The 20,664-nt window shown below is 48.1% G+C and overlaps 1 protein-coding gene across 6 annotated transcripts in view; it reads right to left on the bottom strand.

Moving 5' to 3' along the window:
* The window catches only part of plcb4a (phospholipase C, beta 4a), a 420,446-nt gene that overhangs the window by 281,810 nt on the left and 117,972 nt on the right, over positions 1–20,664 (bottom strand). For all 6 annotated transcript variants that reach the window (XM_078405629.1, XM_078405622.1, XM_078405625.1 and 3 more), the window contains one exon: positions 12,663–12,728. The gene's annotated coding sequence lies outside the window, so the exon portion shown is untranslated. The remainder of the gene's footprint in view (positions 1–12,662; positions 12,729–20,664) is intronic.

The following is a 20,664-nucleotide window of genomic DNA, read 5'->3' as shown; positions in this document are numbered from 1 at the left end:
TCACACTAGTTCTATCCTGCACACTGGAGACAATTTCAGATGCCAATTAACCTACAAACCTGAGATAAGACACAAAAAGCTGGTGTGACTCATCTATATACTAAGACTCTCATTTGTTTGTTTGTTTGTTCCTGAACTACAGCCAAAACGGTACACGATAGCACGACAATTTTAGGCCCACCTTACTCACCATCGTCCCCTTGGGTGCTAATGGAAGAAATTTCATTGAAATCGGCATTATATAATAATAATAATAATAATAATAATAATAATGTGTTACTTTATTCTTCCCACAACGGGGAAATTTGCAGTGTTACAGCAGCAAAGTGGATCGCAATTTTTAAAGTTATTCACATTTTAAAGTTTAAATCTCTCTCCTCGGGAAGGAGGGAGGGGGGGTAAGAGGGAGGAGGGAAGGAGGAGGATAAGGGGGGTTGAGGAGGATGGAGAGGGGGGGGAAGGGGGAGGGGAAGGTAGGAGGGAGGGGGAGGATGAGGGAGGGATGGAAAGGGGGGAGAGGAAGGGGGGAAGGGGGAGAGGGGGAAGGGACGGGGAGGGGAGAGAGGAGGAGGGGGGAGGGGAGAGAGGAGGAGGGGGGGGAGAGGAGAGGGTGCTGCACTAATGCAGGAGAGGTCTGGACCCAACGGGTCCACTTGGTCTAGTAGAAACATAGCAAAAAGGTGCAGGAGGAGGCCATTCGGCCCTTCCAGCCAGCGCCGCCATTCAATCTGATCATGGCTGATCATCCAAAATCAGTACCCCGTTCCTGCTTTCTCCCCGTATCCCTTAATTCCACAGATTCACTACTCTCTGGGTGAAAAGGTTTTTCCTCATCTCAGTGCTAAATGGCCTACCCTTTATTCTTAAACTGTGACCACTGGTTCTGGACTCCCCCAACATGGGGAACATTTTTCCTGCATCTAGCCTGTCCAATCCCTGAAGAATTTTATATGTTTTAATAAGATCGCCTCTCATCCTTCTAGCTTTCTAACCCAGCGGGTCAGACAGCTTTTCTGGAGATGAAACGTCACCTATTCCTACCCCCCCAGAGATGCTGTCTGACCCGTCGAGATACTCCACCATTTTCTTGTCGATCTTCGGTTTGAACCAGCATCTGCAGTTCCCTCCTACAACCTTCAAACCGGCACGTCTCTGGAGTGTGGGAGGAAACCGGAGCACCCGGAGCTATTGAGGGCGTGCAGCGTAGGCTCACTAGGTTAATTTCCAGAATGGAGGGACTGTCGTATGTTGAAAGGCTGGAGCAATTAGGCTTGTATACACTGGAATTTAGAAGGATGAGGGGGGATCTTATTGAAACATATAAGATAATTAGGGGATTGGACACATTAGAGGCAGGAAACATGTTCCCAATGTTGGGGGAGTCCAGAACAAGGGGCCACAGTTTAAGAATAAGGGGTAGGCCATTTAGAACGGAGATGAGGAAGAACTTTTTCAGTCAGAGAGTGGTGAAGGTGTGGAATTCTCTGCCTCAGAAGGCAGTGGAGGCCAGATCGTTGGATGCTTTCAAGAGAGAGCTGGATAGAGCTCTTAAGGATAGCGGAGTGAGGGGTATGGGGAGAAGGCAGGAACGGGGTACTGATTGAGAGTGATCAGCCATGATAGCATTGAATGGCGGTGCTGGCTCGAAGGGCTGAATGGCCTACTCCTGCACCTATTGTCTATTGTCTATTGTCTAAAACCAATTGCAAATTTCCTTATGCAAATCGCCACTGTGCCCACCGCCGTGGGCGAACGTACAAACTCCGCACAGACAGCACCTGTAATCAGGATCGAACTTGGATCTCTGGCGCTGCGGGGCAGCAACTCTACCGCCGCGCCACCGTGCTGCCCTTAAAGACATTTGTTACAGTACGTGTCTTTCAATTTCCATGCTCGAGACTATCAGAATAAGATTCGATCTTCGATGCCTTCAGACAACTTGGGGCGGCACGGTGGCGCAGCGGTAGAGTTGCTGCCTTACAGCGCCGGAGACCCGGGTTCAATCTTGACATGGGGTGCTGTCTGTACGGGGTTTGTACGTTCTTCCCGTGACCTGCGCGGGTTTACTCCGGTATCTCCGGTTTCCTCCCTCACTCCAAAGACGCACAGGTTAAAAGGTTAATTGGCTTCGGTAAAGATCGTAAATTGTCCCTCGGGTGTGTAGGGTAGGTGCTAGTGGTTGGCAAGTAATCAAAAGGCCCGTTTCCGCAATGTATCTCTAAACTAAACTATATACAGACAGCGCCCGTAGTCAGGATTGAACCCGGGTCTCTGAAGCTGTGAGGCAGCAACTCTACCGCTACACCACCGTGCCACCCCCAAAGATACTTTTTTACGGGTCGCTTGATTCCTATCCTCTAATCAGAATAAGAAGCAAGAATAAGATAGACAAAAAAAGGCAGGAGTAACTCAGCGGGTCAGGCAGCATCTCTGGAGAGAAGGAATGGGTGACGTTTACTGGTGGAGACCCTTCTTCAGACTCAACAAGAGGCAATCTTTGAGGCAACTCATTTCAGACAACTTATTTACTTCAGTATTTACGCCAAGCACTGGATTGGCAAACATTGGACTTTGTCTCTGGAACTAGTGCGCCACAATGCTGAGAACTATATTCTGCACTCTGTATCTTCCCCTTTGCTCCGCATGTTGAACTTGAGTTTGGCTTGGTTGTATTTATGTCCAGGATTAACTGAAGAAGGGTCTCGACCTGAAACGCCAACCCATTCCTTCTCTCCAAAGATGCTGCCTGCCCCACTGAGTTACTCCAGCCTTTTTGTGTCTGGGCATCTTCGGTTTAAACCAGCACCTGCAGTTCCTTCCTACACACATCCATTTATACGACGTACAAGATCCCACAAAGGCTTCTGGATATCTGTAGCTGTGGCAGAGTGACTTGCAAGGACGACTGCAAGTGGCATTTATCAGTGAAACGCACGCGTTAATTCGGGATCATGTCCCATGACCACATAATTATGGGTTTGCCAAGAAGGGATTATTATCTGTTCTCAGAATTAATGATGGTGCTTCCTGCTTACATGTTAAATCATGCAAGGATGAGAATAAAGAGCCTGTGAAAACTAAACATCAGCAAAGCACAGCAACAACACGGTTCTTTAGTCAGAAGATACCAGAGTAACTCAACGGGTCAGGCAGCATCTCTGGTTTCCTAATCTGAGGAAAGACATTCTTTTTTTTTTCTTCTTTTTAAATTTTTTTTTATTTAAGTTTTAACAGAACTCATACATTTTACATTTCATAGTAAGCAATAATAACTACATTATAAATTCGATTATACACGTATTGTTCTGTATTATCTCCCCTCCCACACCCCCCCCCCCTTCCTCCCACCCCCCAGTTAAAAAGAAGGAAAAAGAAAAAGAAAAAGAAAGAGAGAAAGAAAGAAACCTGGAGTCCAGAAGGAGACACTTCCGGGTAATTTCTTATTAAATTCTTATTAAAGGTATCAAAACAATCCTGAATTTAAATATTTCCAATTCTTAATCCTAGCTTTGAAATGAATGGGTTCCACACCTTCAAGAAGAAGTCATATCCATTTCTCAGATTATACGTTGCTTTTTCAATGGGATACAACTACGCATTTCTGCATACCATCTTTCAAATCTTATTTCATTTTGATCTTTGCAAGTGACCGCTACACATTTTTTTGCTACTGCTATTGCTATTTTGAGAAATCTTTCCTGATGTTTATCTAAAATTAGCTTTGGTAATATTCCTTTTGTATCTCCCAATAAAAACAACCTTGAATCCATTGGTATGATCTTATTCATCAATTGTTCCAAAAAAAAATTTAGGCCCGGGGGTGCTGTAGGCCCGGACACTGTAGGCCCGGGGGTGCTGTAGGCCCGGACACTGTAGGCCCGGGGGTGCTGTAGGCCCGGACACTGTAGGCCCGGGGGTGCTGTAGGCCCGGACAGTTTAGGTCTTTACATCAACTATATTTAACCCCGAAAAAATTAAACAATTTAAAACCAAACTCATCTGAAATTTGTTTTAGATGCAACCAAGACGTGGGTACTTTTTTACACTCTACATGGGCATGTCAGAAGGTAACTCCTTTTTGGAGGAAAGACATTCTTGCCATAGAGGGAGTACAGAGAAGGTTCACCAGATTGATCCCTGGGATGGCAGGACTTTCATATGAAGAAAGACTGGATAGACTCGGCTTGTACTCGTTGGAATTTAGAAGATTGAGGGGGGATCTTATAGAAACGTACAAAATTCTTAAGGGGTTGGACAGGCTAGATGCGGGAAGATTGTTCCCGATGTTGGGGAAGTCCAGAACAAGGGGTCACAGTTTAAGGATAAGGGGGAAGTCTTTTAGGACCGAGATGAGAACGTTTTTTTTCACACAGAGAGTGGTGAATCTGTGGAATTCTCTGCCACAGAAGGTAGTTGAGGCCAGTTCATTGGCTATATTTAAGAGGGAGTTAGATGTGGCCCTTGTGGCTAAAGGGATCAGGGGGTATGGAGAGAAGGCAGGTACGGGATACTGAGTTGGATGATCAGCCATGATCATATTGAATGGCGGTGCTGGCTCGAAGGGCAGAATGGCCTACTCCTGCACCAATTTTCTATGTTTCTATGTCTATGTTTCTATGTTTCAGGTCGAGACCCTCCTTCAGACCGACACAAAAAAGCTGGAGTAACTCAGCGGGAAGAAGGGTGTCGACCCGAAACGTCACCCATTCCGTCTCTCTCCAGAGACGCTGTCTGACCCGCTGAGTTACTCCAGCTTTTTGTGTCTATCACTGTTCACGGGGAACAAGGCAACATTGTGCACGTCTCCCGGATGTCACAGTGCACACCAGTAAAAGCCCGGCCTTCATTTTCAGCTGCAGCTTTTGTTCTGCTCATCAGCGCATTTCTTTTCTTTCTGGTGAGAAACTGGCCCAAGTGGAGCGTTCAAGATTCGCCGCCCATTTTTCAAACAAAAATACGATCGTAAATACAGGAAGCACGGGATTGTTCGATCCCGACCACGGGCGCTCGGCTGCACGTTCCCCCCGTGACCTGCGTGGGTTTTCTCAGAGATCTTCGGTTTCTCCCCCCCACGCTCCAAAGACGTGCAGGTTTGCCGGTTAATTGGCTTGGTGTAAATGTGAATTGCCCCCTAGTGCGTGTAGGATAGTGTTTGTGTGCGGGGACCGCTGGCAGAAGGGCCTGTTTCCGCGCTGTATCTCCAAAACCAAAAATGAAAACTAGAGTGCTTTCTCTCCTTTCCCTTTCCCCTGACTCTCAGTCTGAAGAAGGTTCAGCTACTCCTCCTCTCCAGAGATGCTGGCTGACCCGCTGAGTTACTCCAGCTTTTTGTGTCTGTCAACTGGTAGATTGGCCCCTTTTGCGTGAATTCCTGTTGTGTTTATCTTCGGTGTCATTTTTGTGTCTATCTTTAGCACAGAAGGGAAGACTGCTGCAAAGTAAAGACTTGAACTCTCTCTCCCCCCCCCCCCTCCCCATGTAATCAATTAACTCTAATAAAAAAGCTGAACAGAAAATAAAATCACTCAATGAAATGTTGTATTTGCTTGCAGCAGAGTGTTCCCTCAGTCTACGAGCAGCGAATGTCAATCCAGCTCAATTTCCGAGTTATCTTTCAAGACAACTCCAAAGACGCACAGGTTTGTAGGTTAATTGGCTGGGTACAAATGTAAAATTGTCCCTAGTGTGTGTAGGGTAGACATAGTGTGCGGGGATCGCTGGTCGGCGCGTACTCGGTGGGCCGAAGGGCCTGTTTCCGCGCTGTATCTCTAAACTAAACTAAAGGCAGTGAAATCCTCCAATCCCATGACACTCTTCTTTCATGTGTGTTGGCAGTGGACGTGGAGAGGATGTTTCCACTAGTGGGAGAGTCTAGGACCAGGGGGCACGGCCTCAGAATGAAAGGACGCACCTTTAGAATGGAGGTGAGGGGGAATTTCTTTAGCCAGAGGTTGGTGACTCTGTGGAATGCGTTGTCGCAGACGGCAGTGGAGGCCAAGTCTAAGCCTTAGCCTCAGAGATACAGCTCACCCCTTTCCAATGACACACTAGTCAACCTGAGGAGCACCTTCAGCAACAGACTGGTTCCACCGAGATGGCAGCACAGAACGCAACAGGAGATCCTTCTTCCCTGTGGTTATCAAACTGTGCAACTCCTCCCCCTTCTGTACCATACGATACGATAGAACTTTATTTATCCCAGGAGGGAAATTCATCTTCTGTCATGGGGAAGACTAACTCCCCACCCCCCACCCCCCCCAATCCCCAATCTTTGCACGTCAACCGGTTCTGGACTTTCCACTTGCCAGTTGCAATTTGAAACGTCACCCATTCCTTCTCTGGTGAGATGCTGCCTGTCCCGCTGAATTACTCCAGCATTTTGTGTCTAACTTCAGACCGAAGCTACAAATCAGGTTTGGAGATTTATCAAGAAGCAGTTGCTGAGCTCGCGAAATGTCTTCATTTTCACCAGTTAAAATCTAAGGTTTAAAAAGTAAAAACGTGCACTAACATTTAAAATGGACCCAGGACCAGACTACAAGGTGGTAAAGAACAATTGGAAGAAAAATCTATTTATCCGATATGTTTAACATGGCCAATCAATCATTGAGTTTTCTGCAGGGACAAAAATCTGATAGAAGGTCTAACTCCTTATCAATTATTCAGTTCAGTTTAGTTTATTGTCCCAATAGACAATAGACAATAGGTGCAGGAGGAGGCCATTCGGCCCCTCGAGCCAGCACCAACATTCAATGTGATTATGGCTGATCATTCTCAATCAGTACCCCGTTCCTGCCCTCTCCCCATACTCCCTGACTCTGCTATCCTTAAGAGCTCTATCTCGCTCTCTCTTGAATGCATTCAGAGAATTGGCCTCCACTGCCCTCTGGGGCAGAGAATTCCACAGATTCACAACTCTCTGACTGAAAAAGTTTTTCCTCATCTCCGTTCTAAATGGCATACCCCTTATTCTTCAACTGTGGCCCCTGGTTCTAGACTCCCCCAACATTGGGAACATGTTTCCTGCCTCTAACGTGTCCAACCCCTTAATAATCTTATATGTTTCGATAAGATCCCTTCTCATCCTTCTAAATTCCAGTGTATACAAGCCTAGTCGCTCCAGTCTTTCAACATAGGACAGTCCCGCCATTCCGGGAATTAACCGAGTAGACCTACGCTGCACGCCCTCAATAACAAGAATGTCCTTCCTCAAATTTGGAGACCAAAACTGCACGCAGTACTCCAGGTGTGATCCTGTACAACTGCAAAAGGATCTCTTTGCTCCTATACTCAACTCCTCTTGTTATAAAGGCCAACATTCCATTGGCTTTCTTCACTGCCTGCTGTACCTGCATGCTTCCTTTCAGTGACTGATGCACTAGGACACCCAGATCTCGTTGTACATCCCCTTTTCCTAACTTGACACCATTCAGATAATACTCTGCCTTCTTATTCTTACCACCAAAGTGGCCCGTGTACCGAGGTACAGTGAAAAGCTTTTGCTGCGTGTTAACCAGTCAGCGGAAAGACATTACGTGATTACAAGGGATCCATTTACAGTGTAGATGAGGGAATAACGTTCAGTGCAAGGTAAAGCCAGCAAAGTCCGATCAAGGATAGTCCAAGGGTCTCCAATGAGGTAGATGGCAGTTCAACACTGCTCTCTGGTTATGGTGGGATGGTTCAGTTGCCTGATAACAGCTGGGAAGAAACTGTCCCTTGAACTGAATTTCTCGGTGAGCAACGGATGACTGAGGTAGGGGCAATGGGAATGATTGCTGGCGCATTGCAAGTTGAAGGAACGTTGCTTCATGAAACCATTGAAGACATTGTGGGCCGAAGGGCCTGTTCCTACGCTGTACTGTTTCACGCTGCCTCGGCAAGGCCAGCAGCATAATCAAGGACCAGTCTCACCCCGGCCATTCCCTCTCCCATCGGGCAAGAGGTACAGAAGTGTGAAAACGCACACCTCCAGATTCAGGGACAGTTTCTTCCCAGCTGTTATCAGGCGACTGAACCATCCCACCACAACCAGAGAGCAGTGCTGAACTACTATGAATGAATGAATGAATGAATGAATGAATGAATGAATGAATAAGTTTATTGGCCAAGTATGTGCATATACAAGGAATGTGCCTTGGTGCTCCGCTCACAAATGCCAACACAAACATACAGTTAACAATTAAGAATAAAGCGTTAACACATCAAATCAATAAGGATACACCATTACGGTCTAAACATGTGGGTGAAAATAAACCAGAGCAAAAAAGAGACCTCATTGAAGACGATTTTTAATCGGACTTTACTGGACTCTATCTTGCACTGAACGTTATTCCCTTTATCCTGTATCTGCACACTGCACATGGCTTGATTGCAATCATGTATAGTTTTCTGCTGACTGGATAGAATGAAGCAAAAATAGATTTTCGCTGTAACTTGGCACTCATGGTAACAAAACGAAACTAAGTAAACTATGTTCCATGTAGTGTCTAATGTTGGGTCGATCCGAAACGTCACCCATTCCTTCTCTCCAGAGATGCTGCCTGTCCCGCTGAGTTACTCCAGCTTTCTGCATCTAACTTCAGTGTAAACTAGCACCTGCAGTTCCTTCCTGCACATAAACTATATTGTATGTTCGAGGCACTAACCTCTCGGGTGCTATAAAAAGGAACGATATTTTTCAATGAGAACATTCAGGGGATATATTTAAGGCAGAGGTAGATAGATTCTAGATTAGCATGGGTGTCCGGGGTTATGGGGAGAAGGCAGGAGAATGGGGTTGGAAGGGAGAGATAAAAATGAATGAATGAATGAATGAATAAGTTCATCGGCCAAGTATGTGCAGATACAAGGAATGTGCCTTGGTGCTCCGCTCACAAATGACAACACAAACATACAGTTAACAATTAAGAATAAAGCGTAACCACATCAAAACAATAAGGATACAACATTACGGTCTAAACATGTGGGTGAAAATATACCAGAGCAAAAAAAGAGAGTACAGACTTTGGTCATTGAGTAGAACTACCACTCGTGGAAAAAAAGCTGTTTTTATGTCTGGCTGTGGCTGCTTTGACAGTCCGGAGTCGCCTTCCAGAGGGAAGTGCTTCAAAGATTTTATGGCCAGGGTGAGAGGGGTCAGAGATGATCTTGCCCGCTCGCTTCCTGGCCCTTGTAGTGTACAGTCATGGTTGATCTATCTCTCCCTCCTAGCCCCATTCTCCTGCCTTCTCCCCATAACCCCTGACACCTGTGCTAATCAAGAATCTGTCAATCCCTGCCTTTAAAATATCCACTGACTTGGCCGCCACAGACTTCTGTGGCAAAGAATGCCACAGATTCACCACCCTCTGACTAAAGAAATTTCTCCTCATCTCCTTGCTAAAAGAACGACACAGAATGCTGGAGATCTTCTGAAGAAGGGTCCCGACCCGAAACGTCACCCATCCTTTTTCTCCAGAGACGCTGCCTGGCCCGCCGAGTTACTCCCCAGCATTTTGTGTCTACAATTGCCAACTTTTATCACTCGGATAATTTTCATAGGAGTGTAGGTGTTTGTCCGAGTCATTGGAGACATGCTGAAGTTCCTCAGTCTCAGGAAGTAGAGGCGTTGGTGGGACTTCTTGGCTGTCACTTCATGAGGTTGGTCCACGACAGATCGTTAAAGTCGCAAGGTCATAAGGACTCGGAGGCAGCAACTCTACCGCTGCACCACCTTGCCATAATTTGGGATTTTCAGACCAGAGATTGCTAGCTTCCTGATTAGCAAGGGTATCAAAGGTTCTGGGAGAAGGCCGGAGAATGGGGTTGAGAGGGGGAAATAGAGCAGCCACGATCGAATGGTGGAGCAGACGCGATGGGCCGAATGGCCAGTTTCTGCTCCTGTGTCTTGCAAAGTTATCGCAGCATGCCCTGGTGAGCCCCAGAAATCCAAGATGTGATGGAGTGGACATGTTTGGAGGGATACGGGCCAAACGAAGGCAAATGAGACTGGCTGAGATGGGGCACCTGGGTCGGCATGGACGAGCTTGACCAAAGGTCATCAGGTCTTAAGAGAGAGGAGTAAAATTAGGCCATTCGGCCCATCAAGTCCACTCCGCCATTCAATCATGGCTGATCTATCTCTCCCTCCTAACCCCATTCTCCTGCCTTCTCCCCGTAACCTCTGACACCCGTACTAATCAAGAAGCTATCTCTCTCTGTCATTCAAAGGTATTTATTCACAAAATGCTGGAGTAACTCAGCAGGTCAGGCAGCATCTCGGGAGAGAAGGAATGGGTGACATTTCGGGTCGAGACCCTTCTTCAGACTCCTTCAGTCTGAAGAAGGGTCTCGACCCGAAACGTCACCCATTCCTTCTCTCCTGAGATGCTGCCTGATCTGCTGAGTTACTCCAACATCTTGTGAATAAATACCTTCGATTTGTACCAGCATCTGCAGTTATTTTCTTATATCTCTGTCATTCAGTCATACAACATGGAACAGGCCCTTCTGCCCAACTTGCCCATGCCGACCAACATATCCCATCATTATTGTTGGTAATATTATTGCCAAGGAACTTGAAGCTCTCAACTGTTTCACCTTTGACACCATTGGATGTGTTTAGGCGATGCACTCTTGCCCAGAGTAGGGGAATCGAGAACCAAAGGGCACAGGTTTAAGGTGAAGGGGAACGATTTAATAGGACTCTGAGGAGTGACTTTTTCCACTCAAAGGGCGGTGGGTGTATGGAACGAGCTGCCAGAGGAGGTGGTTGAGGCAGGGATTATCGCAGCGTTTAAGAAGCAATTAGACAGGTACATGGATAGGACAGGTTTTGGAGGGAGGTGGGCCAAACGCAGGCAGGTGGGACTAGCTTGGCTGGGACACGTTGGTCGGTGTGGGCAAGTTGAGGCGAAGGGCACGTTGGGGCTAAGGGGCCTGTTCCCACACTCCGACTCTCCCTGTACATACCAGACTCCCTCTAGCTTGGGATTTGCTTTTGGCCTGTTCAGTTCCTGGCTCGTGAGGAGTGTGAAACTTTTGAGACTCTTGAGGCCAAACGGGGAGAAGCGGTTAAGGGAGCCAGGGTTTCTGTTCATCTGGCTTCCGATATCGTCGCACCTCACACCACCGGTCTTGGGTGCCTCGAGGCGAGAGGCAGAGAAACAAAAAGCAAAGCTGGCATTTCCACAGGGATGGCTCACAGCTTCAGCGTGTTGCCAGGGACTTTGCACCCAGTATCTCAGACGCCGAGCCTGAAGCCACGGTGGAGGAAACTCGACTGTAAATTTATGCACCGACAAGTCTCACGGAAGATGTGTTCGCGATCAAATAATCTAAAACTTATCTGCTCTTGGCTGACGGGAGAAAGCCTGGGTCAGGACGCTGGAGAGAACTCCACAATTCACAAGTTCATAAGTGATAGGAGGTACTATCACAATGTTTAAAAAACATTTGCACAGGTACATGGATGGGATAGGTTGATAGGGTTATGGGCCAAACGCGGGCGGGTGGGACTCGTGCAGATGGGCACGTTGGTTGGTGCGGACAAGTTGGGACGAAGGGCCTGTTTCCACGCTGGATGACTCTAACACTCTAAGTCGTCACGCATGCACAAACCATTGGTCATTCCACACTGAGGATTTTACCAACCACCACAACGCTAACGAAATGTGTGGCTTTAAACCGAAGGTAGACACAGAAAAGCTGGAGTAACTCAGCGGGACAGGCAGCATCTCTGGAGGGAAGGAACGGGTGACGTTTCAGGTGGAGGCCTTTCTTCAGAGATGCTCCATTCCTTCTCTCCAGAGATGCTGCCCGTCCCGCTGAGTTACTCCAGCTTTTTTGGTGTCAATAGACAATAGGTGCAGGAGGAGGCCATTCGGCCCTTCGAGCCAGCACCGCCATTCAATGTGATCATGGCTGATCATTCTCAATCAGTACCCCGTTCCTGCCTTCTCCCCAAACCCCCTGACTCCGCTATCCTTAGGAGCTCTATCCAGCTCTCTCTTGAATGCATTCAGAGAATTGGCCTCCACTGCCTTCTGAGGCAGAGAATTCCACAGATTCACAACTCTCTGACTGAAAAAGTTTTTCCTCATCTCAGTTCTAAATGGCCTACCCCTTATTCTTAAACTGTGGCCCCTTGTTCTGGACTCCCCCAACATTGGGAACATGTTTCCTGCCTCTAACGTGTCCAACCCTTTAATAATCGTATACGTTTCGATAAGATCTCCTCTCATCCTTCTGAATTCCAGTGTATACAAGCCTAGTCGCTCCAGTCTTTCAACATATGATAGTCCCGCCATTCCGGGAATTAACCTAGTAAACCTACGCTGCACGCCCTCAATAGCACAATGCTGACCCACAAGGCCAACAGGCAGCAGAAGAACACTGGCCCTCCCTCCCTCCCACAAGGGCAACGCACAACAATAACACAACATCCCAGGAAACCATAATATTCAAGACAAATTGCTCTCAACAAAAAAGGACTCGGCATACCAGTCAGCGTCTGTGGATGTAGAAACAGTTAGCATTGCAGGTTAAACATACTTCTTCTGACCTGCTGTGTGTGTGTGATAGATAAGGACAAATACTTGAAAGGGATTGCCGCTATTGAATATTACTTAGCAACCGCGATCTCTTTGATAATCTATATATTTGCAAAATCAATTGCTTACCTAAAAACGCTCTGTGCTCGGATGAATGTGCTCTACTTTGGCAGATGTGTCATGGGTAGTTTTCTTCTGCGAAAGAATAACGAGATTCATTGAAATTCCGCGTAAAGGCTTTTTGAAAAGAAAAATGCAGATAATTATCATGCATTAGCCAACCATTCATAGCATTAAAACATTTCAGTGTCACCAGCCAAAAAGACCATCTGACGTTCGAGAAAATATATTTTGTTTTAATTCAACAGTGGGGAAAAAAATGATTGGCTTCACAGTTCAAGAGACAGTTAAATCGTACAGAGGTGTATAAAATCATGAGAGGAATAGATCGGGTAGACGCACAGAGTCTCTTGCCCAGAGGAGGTGAATCGAGGACCAGAGGACATAGAGTTTAAGGTGAAGGGGAAAAGATTGAATAGGAATCCGAGGGGTAACTTTTTCACACAGATGGTGGTGGGTGTATGGAACGAGCTGCCAGAGGAGGTAGTTGAGGCTGGGCCTATCCCAACGATTAAGGAGCAGCTAGATAGGTACATGGATCGGACAGGTTTGGAGCGATATGGGCCAAACGCAGGCAGGTGGGATAAGTGTAGCTGGGACATGTTGGCTGGTGTGGAGAATTTGGGCCGAAGGGCCTGTTTCCACACTGTATCACTCTAGACAATGGACAATAGGTGCAGGAGTAGGCCATTCGGCCCTCCGAGCCAGCACCGCCATTCAATGTGATCATGGCTGATCATTCTCAATCAGTACCCCGTTCCTGCCTTCTCCCCATACCCCCTGACTCCGCTATCCTTAAGAGCTCTATCCAGCTCTCTCTTGAATGCATTCAGAGAATTGGCCTCCACTGCCTTCTGCGGCAGAGAATTCCAGATGATAAAACACCCCTGACTCTTTGTGTAGGAAGGAACTGCAGATGCTGGTTCAAACCACAGATGGACACAAACGCTGGAGTAACTCAGTGGGACCGGCAGCTTCTCTGGAGAGAAGGAACAGGTGACGTCTCGGGTCGAAACCCTTCTTCAGACTGAGAGTCGGGGGATTGATTCCTTCCCTCCAGAGATGCTGTCTGACCCGCTGAGTTACTCCAGGTTTTTGTGCCTGCCTTGACTGGACAAACTCCACAGAGAGAGCACCCGAGGTCAGGATCGAACCAGGGTCTCTGGGGCTGTGAGGCAGCAGCTCCACCAGCTGTGCCACTGTCCCACGCTGTTATTTGGCTGCATAACAATTCCACGTGCACCTCAAATGTAAATGGTTAAACATTTTGCACTGTACCCACCCAATTCCCAGTTATTTGTCTATATACTAAAACTCTTGTTTGTATTGTTTGTTTGTTCCTGAACTACAGCCAAAACGGTACACGATAGCGTGATAACTTTAGGCCCACCTTACTCACCGTCGTCCCTTTAGCGCTAATGGAAGAAGTTTCATTGAAATTGGTGTTACATTTTTAAAGTTTTTCACATTTAAAAGTTTTAATCTATCTTCTCGAGAGGGAGGGGGGTAGAGGGAGGGGGGAGGGGGAGAGGGGGAGGGGAAGGGGGAGGGGAGGGGGAGAGGGGAGAGGAGAGGGGGAGAGGGGAGGTGGAGGGGGAGGGGGAGGAGGAGAGGGGAGGTGGAGGGGGGGAAGGAGAGAGTGCTGCACCAATGCAGGAGAGGTTTGGGCCCAACGTGTCCATCTTCTCGAGAGGGAGGGGGGTAGCGGGAGGGGGGAGGGGGAGAGGTGGAGGGGGAGGGGGAGGGGGAGGGGGAGGGGGAGAGGGGAGAGGGGGAGAGGAGAGGGGGAGAGGGGAGGTGGAGGGGGGAAGGAGAGAGTGCTGCACCAATGCAGGAGAGGTTTGGGCCCAACGTGTCCATCTTCTCGAGAGGGAGGGGGGTAGAGGGAGGGGGAGAGGGGAGAGGGGAGGGGGGAGGGGAGGTGGAGGGGGGAGGGAGGGAGGGGGTGGAGGGAGGGGGGAGGGGAAGGGGGAGGGGGAGGGGAGAGGGGAGGGGAGGGGGAGGGGAGAGGGGGAGGGGGAGGGGGAGGGGGAGGGGGAGGGGGAGGGGGAGGGGGAGGGGGAGGGGAGGGGGAGGGGAGGGGGAGGGGGAGGGGGAGGGGGAGGGGGAGGGGGGAGGGGGAGGGGGAGGGGGAGAGGGGAGAGGGGAGGGGGAGGGGGAGGGGGGGGGGAGGGGAGGGGGAGAGGGAGAGGGAGGTGGAGGGGGGAAGGAGAGAGTGCTGCACCAATGCAGGAGAGGTTTGGGCCCAACGTGTCCACTTGGACTAGTTTGACATAAAAATCCCTTGTGTTGGAAGGAACTGCAGATGCTGGTTTACACCGAAGACAGACACAGAATGCTGGAGTAACGGGGCAGCATCTCTGGAGAGAAGGAATGGTTGACGTTTCGAGTTGGGACCCTTCTTCACACCGGCTAACTTTAGACAGCTCCTCTGTCCCTCTCTTCCCATCCCCCTTCCCAGTTCTCCCACTGTCTTCCTGTCTCCAATTACATCCTTCCTTTGTCCCCCGCCCCCCCCCCCCCCCCCCCAGACATCAGTCTGAGGAAGGGTCTCGACCCCGATACGTCACCCATTCCTTCTCTCCAGAGATGCTGCCTGACCCGCTGAGTTACTCCTGCATTATGTCATACCAGCTTCTTTTTTTGTTTTGGTCAATATTCCTTTGGTGCTTTACTGAAATATCAACCTATGTTACGCTGTTATTAAAACTGCCACGTCTGATTTTGAATTTTAAAACAAAATTTGAAGCAAATTCCTTCAGTCTCGTTGTACAATGACAATAAAGATATATTGTATTGTATTGTATTGGTCTATCTGGCAGCAAAGAGGCCAATTACACCAGTAAACAAGTCCACGGATGATGCGGTCTCCCAGGTTCTACACACCGCTCTCTCTCATCTGGACAGCCAGGGGGGCTATGTGAGGATGCTGTTCATTGACTTTAGTTCAGCATTCAACACAATAGTCCCCAGCAGACTGGTTGAGAAGCTGCTGGAACTGGGGCTTAGCACCCCTCTGTGTGCCTGGGTCCTGGACTTTCTCACCGCCAGGCCCCAAGTGGTCAGGATGGGGGAACACACATCTAGCTCCCTCACCCTGAACATAGGATCCCCCCAGGGCTGCGTCCTTAGCCCCCTACTGTACTCCCTGTACACACATGACTGTGGGGCCAGGTTCAGCTCAAACTCCATCATCAAGTTTGCTGATGACACTGTGGTGGTGGGCCGGATCTCCAACAACGATGAGAAGGCCTACCGGGAGGAGGTGGCTGATCTGGCACTCTGGTGTCAGGACAATAGCCTCCTCTTGAATGTCACTAAAACAAAGGAGCTGATTGTGGACTTCAGACGGGCTAAACATCCAAGGACGTACACGCCACTGGAGATAAATGGGTCTATTGTGGATAGGGTGAGTCCGCATCGCAGAGGATCTGACGTGGGCAACGCACATTGCCGCACTGGTGGGTAAGGCTAAGCAGCGCCTTTACCACCTTAGACAACTGAGGAAATTCAGAGTGTCGCTGAGGATCCTTCATTGCTTCTACTCTGGGGCTGTAGAGAGCATCCTGTCCGGCAACATTACAGTCTGGTTTGGGAACAGCTCTGCCCAGGACAGGATGGCCCTGCAGAGAGTAGTGCGTTCGGCAGAACGCACCATGGGAACTACACTCGTCCCCCTGCAGGACCTATACATCAGGAGGTGCAGATCCAGAGCAAGCAAGATCATGAGGGACCCCTGCCACCCCAGTAACGGACTGTTCCAGATGCTACGGTCAGGCAAACGCCTCCGCTGTCACGCTGTGAAAACGGAGAGGATGAGACGGAGCTTCTTCCCACAGGCCATCAGGACTGTCAACTTTGATAACCCCAGAGACTAAATTTTTGTCGACACTTTTTGTGCTATGTTTAGCAACTTATTAACTTTATTTATATGCTGTAACTGTAATTATTTTTGTGCACAACCCGCAGGCATTGCCACTTTCATTTCACTGCACATCGAGTATGTGTATGTGACAAATAAATTTGACTTGACTTGACTTGAAACAGGAGTCACCATCATGATGCCAACACAGTCCAAACTGGGTTGTGAAAGAGGAACCGATTAGTGTTGGGGTGGGACTGCGTTCACCAGTACCACTGTGAGAAGTGGAATATTCAAAGACAACAGAGGTAAACAAGGAAACTGCAAGTCGGCCAGTTTACAAAAAGAAAAGTCACAAAGTGCTGGAGTAACTCAGCGGGTCCGGCAGCATTCTCTGGAGAATCTCCCAACTGTTTATCAGGCAACTGACCGTCCTCTCACCAGCTAGAGTGTGCGGTATAGAAACATATAAAATTCTTAAGGGGTTGGAGAGGCTAGATGCGGGAAGATTGTTCCCGATGTTGGGGAAGTCCAGAACTAGGGGTCACAGTTTAAGGATAAGGGGGAAGTCTTTTAGGACCAAGATGAGAAAGTTTTTTTTCACACAGAGAGTGGTGAATCTGTGGAATTCTCTGCCACAGAAGGTAGTTGAGGCCAGTTCATTGGCTATATTTAAGAGGGAGTTAGATGTGGCCCTTGTGGCTAAAGGGATCAGGGGGTATGGAGAGAAGGCAGGTACAGGTTACTGAGCTGGATGATCAGCCATGATCATATTGAATGGCGGTGCTGGCTCAAAGGGCTGAATGGCCTACTCCTGCACCTATTTTCTATGTTTCTATGTTTCTATGTCCTGACCTACCACCTACCTCATTGGAGACCTTTGAATGGTGAATCGGACCTTTAAGGGCGGCACGGTGGCGCAGCGGTAGAGTTGCTGTCTCGCGGCGCCAGAGACCCGGGTTCCGATCCTGACTACGGGAGCCACAAAGGTATCACAAAATGCTGGAGTAACTCAGCAGGTCAGGCAACATCTAGGAGAGAGGGAATGGGGGACGTTTCGGGGGTCGAGACCCTTCTTCAGTGTGTGGGAAGAGACCGAAGATCTCGGTGGGAAACCCACGCAGGTCACGGGGAGAACGTACAAACTCCGTACAGACAGCGCCCGTAGTCGGGATCGAACCCGGCTGAGGTTTAACTTTGGCCTCGCCAGACAGATGGGAAACCCACGAGACAGGTGGAGATGCCAGCTTTGCACCTGCCAACATTGCTCCCTTCCTTGACCTCAATAAACTCATAAAACAAACATGGTATCTAATCGCCCACAATGGCAAACAGCAACGACCGACCGCTATTAAACAAAGGCAGCAGAGGTCTGCACCAGATGAAACTGGCAGTCAAGTAAACAAGTTTTAATTGGCTCTAACTGGCTTGCAACAAGCAATTAAAAACAAGGGATTCATTGATTTGGAGTTGTCTCCACTCCAAGGCAAAACACAGAAAGCTGTTCAGTTAAATGTTCCAGTGTTATCTACTGGCCATAATTACACAATGCAAAAGGCACAGGGCCAAGAACTCAAAGAGAAACCAATTTACAATGAAACAACGTCGCCAGCAGACAGTAAATTCAGGTAGAATGTGCAGGAAGGAACTGCAGAGGCAGGTTTACGTGTTGCAGAGTTGAGTGCACAAAGGTTCGAGAACTGAGGGGGAGAGGCACAAAATGCTGGAGCAACTCAGCGGGACAGGCAGCATCTCTGGAGAGAAGGAATGGGTGACGTTTCAGGACGGAATCAGAATCAGAATCAGAATCAGAATAACCTTTATTGTCATCCAAAAAAACAAGCCTTTTGGACGAGATTTCGTCACCCACAGTCCAACAATAAGAGCAATAAAAATAAGCAATTTCACACACACACAATCACAAACCAACACAAAACAAAAAAAATAAATATCCACCACAGTGAATGGGTGGATGTTTCAGGCCGAGACCCTCCATCAGAGCAGGTACCAATTCGGGTACCAAGGCAATATTTCCCTGCTGCTTAACAGTTCTGTTTCCCCTTCCTTCCTCTCAACCTCCCCTGCAAATGCTTCATGGAATCACGATTAAAATTATTTTGTTTACCCTGCGATGTGACCCAAAATGCAAATATGATCAACAGCCCAAATTGTCGCCCGGGTTGGGCGCCATCTTGGAAGTTTTTAGTTAAATGGAGAATAAATCGAGACCAGCATTGTTTAGACTTTTAGACTTTAGAAATACAGTGCAGAAACAGAGGGAGAAGAGGGGGAAAGTGGAGGGAGGGGGAGGGAGGGTGGAGGGAGGGGAAAGAGGGAGGGGGAGGGGGAGGAGGGGGCAGGGGGGAGGAGAGGGTGCTGCACCAATGCAGGAGATGTTTGGGCCCAATGGGTCCACTTGGTCTAGTATATAAATAACATTTTATTTATTATATATTAATTAATGTCCATTGTATTAAACAAGTTTTAGACTGGCACCGTCTAATCGATTTGAGGGATTATCCATGACACTAAATACAAAAGCAAGGAATTGTGAATCTTTTTTCAATTGTAATTACTTTTGCTTTTCAATAAAAGTATCAATAGAAGTAATTACTTTTATTGATATCCTGTAAAGGAACAGATAACAGATTAGCCCAAGTTGATGAGTGAGACATGATGGATAAGCTGGAGTGAAGAAAGACAACAAAGATCTTATTTTTAAACGCTCAACATCACCGTGTGCAGAACAGACAAGATGTGATCCACGACCAACCCAAAAGCAAAATACTGTAGATGCCACAAATCAAGAAACAACAATCTTGCCCCTTCAGGGAATTCCATTCATTTTATTACCCCAGACCACAGGACCAGGGGCCACGGTCTAAGAATAAAGTGGAGGCCATTTAAAACTGAGGTGAGAAGAAACTTTTTCACCCAGAGAGTTGTGAATTTGTGGAATTCTCTGCCACAGAGGGCAGTGGAGGCCAATTCACTGGATGAATTTAAAAGAGAGTTAGATAGAGCTCTAGGGGCTAGCGGAATCAAGGGATATGGGGAGAAGGCAGGCACGGGTTACTGATTGTGGACGATCAGCCATGATCATAATGAATGGCGGTGCTGGCTCGAAGGGCCGAATGGCCTCCTCCTGCACCTATTTTCTATGTTTCTATGTTAATCTGACGGGTCACCAATTTTCAGAATATTCAATATCGACCAGTCCTCTGACATAACACCTTCTGATAAATTATTAAATGCCTTGTAAAGACGTTCATCCTGAGTTCCTTTCACAAACAAGGGTGCAACGTAAAACATCCCTCTTGCCTGTTTTAAGTGCCTAACTTGTTACTCTTGTCCTTTGTAAACAAAAAAAATTAAACGTAGTTGCTGGAAATGCAAAATAAAAACTAAACCCTGGAAATCCCTCACAGGTCCGGTAGAATCGGTGGAAAGAGAAATAGAGTTAACCAGACCAAGTGGACCTGTTGGGCCCAAACCTCTCCTGCATTGCTGCAGCACCCTCCCCCTCTCCACTCTCCCCCCCCCCCTCCACTCCCCTCTCCACTCCCCCCTCCACTCTTTGCCCCCCTCCACTCTTCCCCCCTCTCCCCCCTTCCCCTCGCTCCCCTCTCCACTCCCTCCCCCTCCACTCTTCCCCCCTCCCCCCCTCCCTACCTCCTCCCTTCCTCCTCCCCTCCTCCCCTCCCCCCCCTCCTGCCCACCTCCTCCCTCCCTCCTCTCCCCTCACCCCCTCCCTTATTATTATATATTTATATAATAAATATAATTTTATTTATATATAAGGCTTGGATAGAGTGGATGTGGAGAGGATGTTTCCACTAGTGGGAGAGTCTCGGACTGGAACACACAGCCTCAGAATTAAAGGACGTTCCTTTCGGAAGGAGATGAGGAGAAATTTCTTTAGTCAGAGGGTGGTGAATCAGTGGAATTCTTTGCCACAGAAGGCTGTGGAGGACAAGTCAATGGATATATTTAAGGCAGGGATAGATAGATTCTTGTTTAGTACGGGTGTCAGGGGTTATGAGGAGAAGGCAGGAGAATGGGGTTAGGAGGGAGAGATAGATCAGCCATGATTGAATGGTGGAGTAGACGCGATGGGCCGAATGGCCTAATTCTGCTCCTGTCACTTAT

Source organism: Rhinoraja longicauda, chromosome 9 (assembly GCF_053455715.1).
Source record: "Rhinoraja longicauda isolate Sanriku21f chromosome 9, sRhiLon1.1, whole genome shotgun sequence".
NCBI lineage: Eukaryota > Metazoa > Chordata > Chondrichthyes > Rajiformes > Arhynchobatidae > Rhinoraja > Rhinoraja longicauda.
Note: the sequence above shows the minus strand (reverse complement) of the source record. Positions and strands in the feature narration are given on the sequence as shown.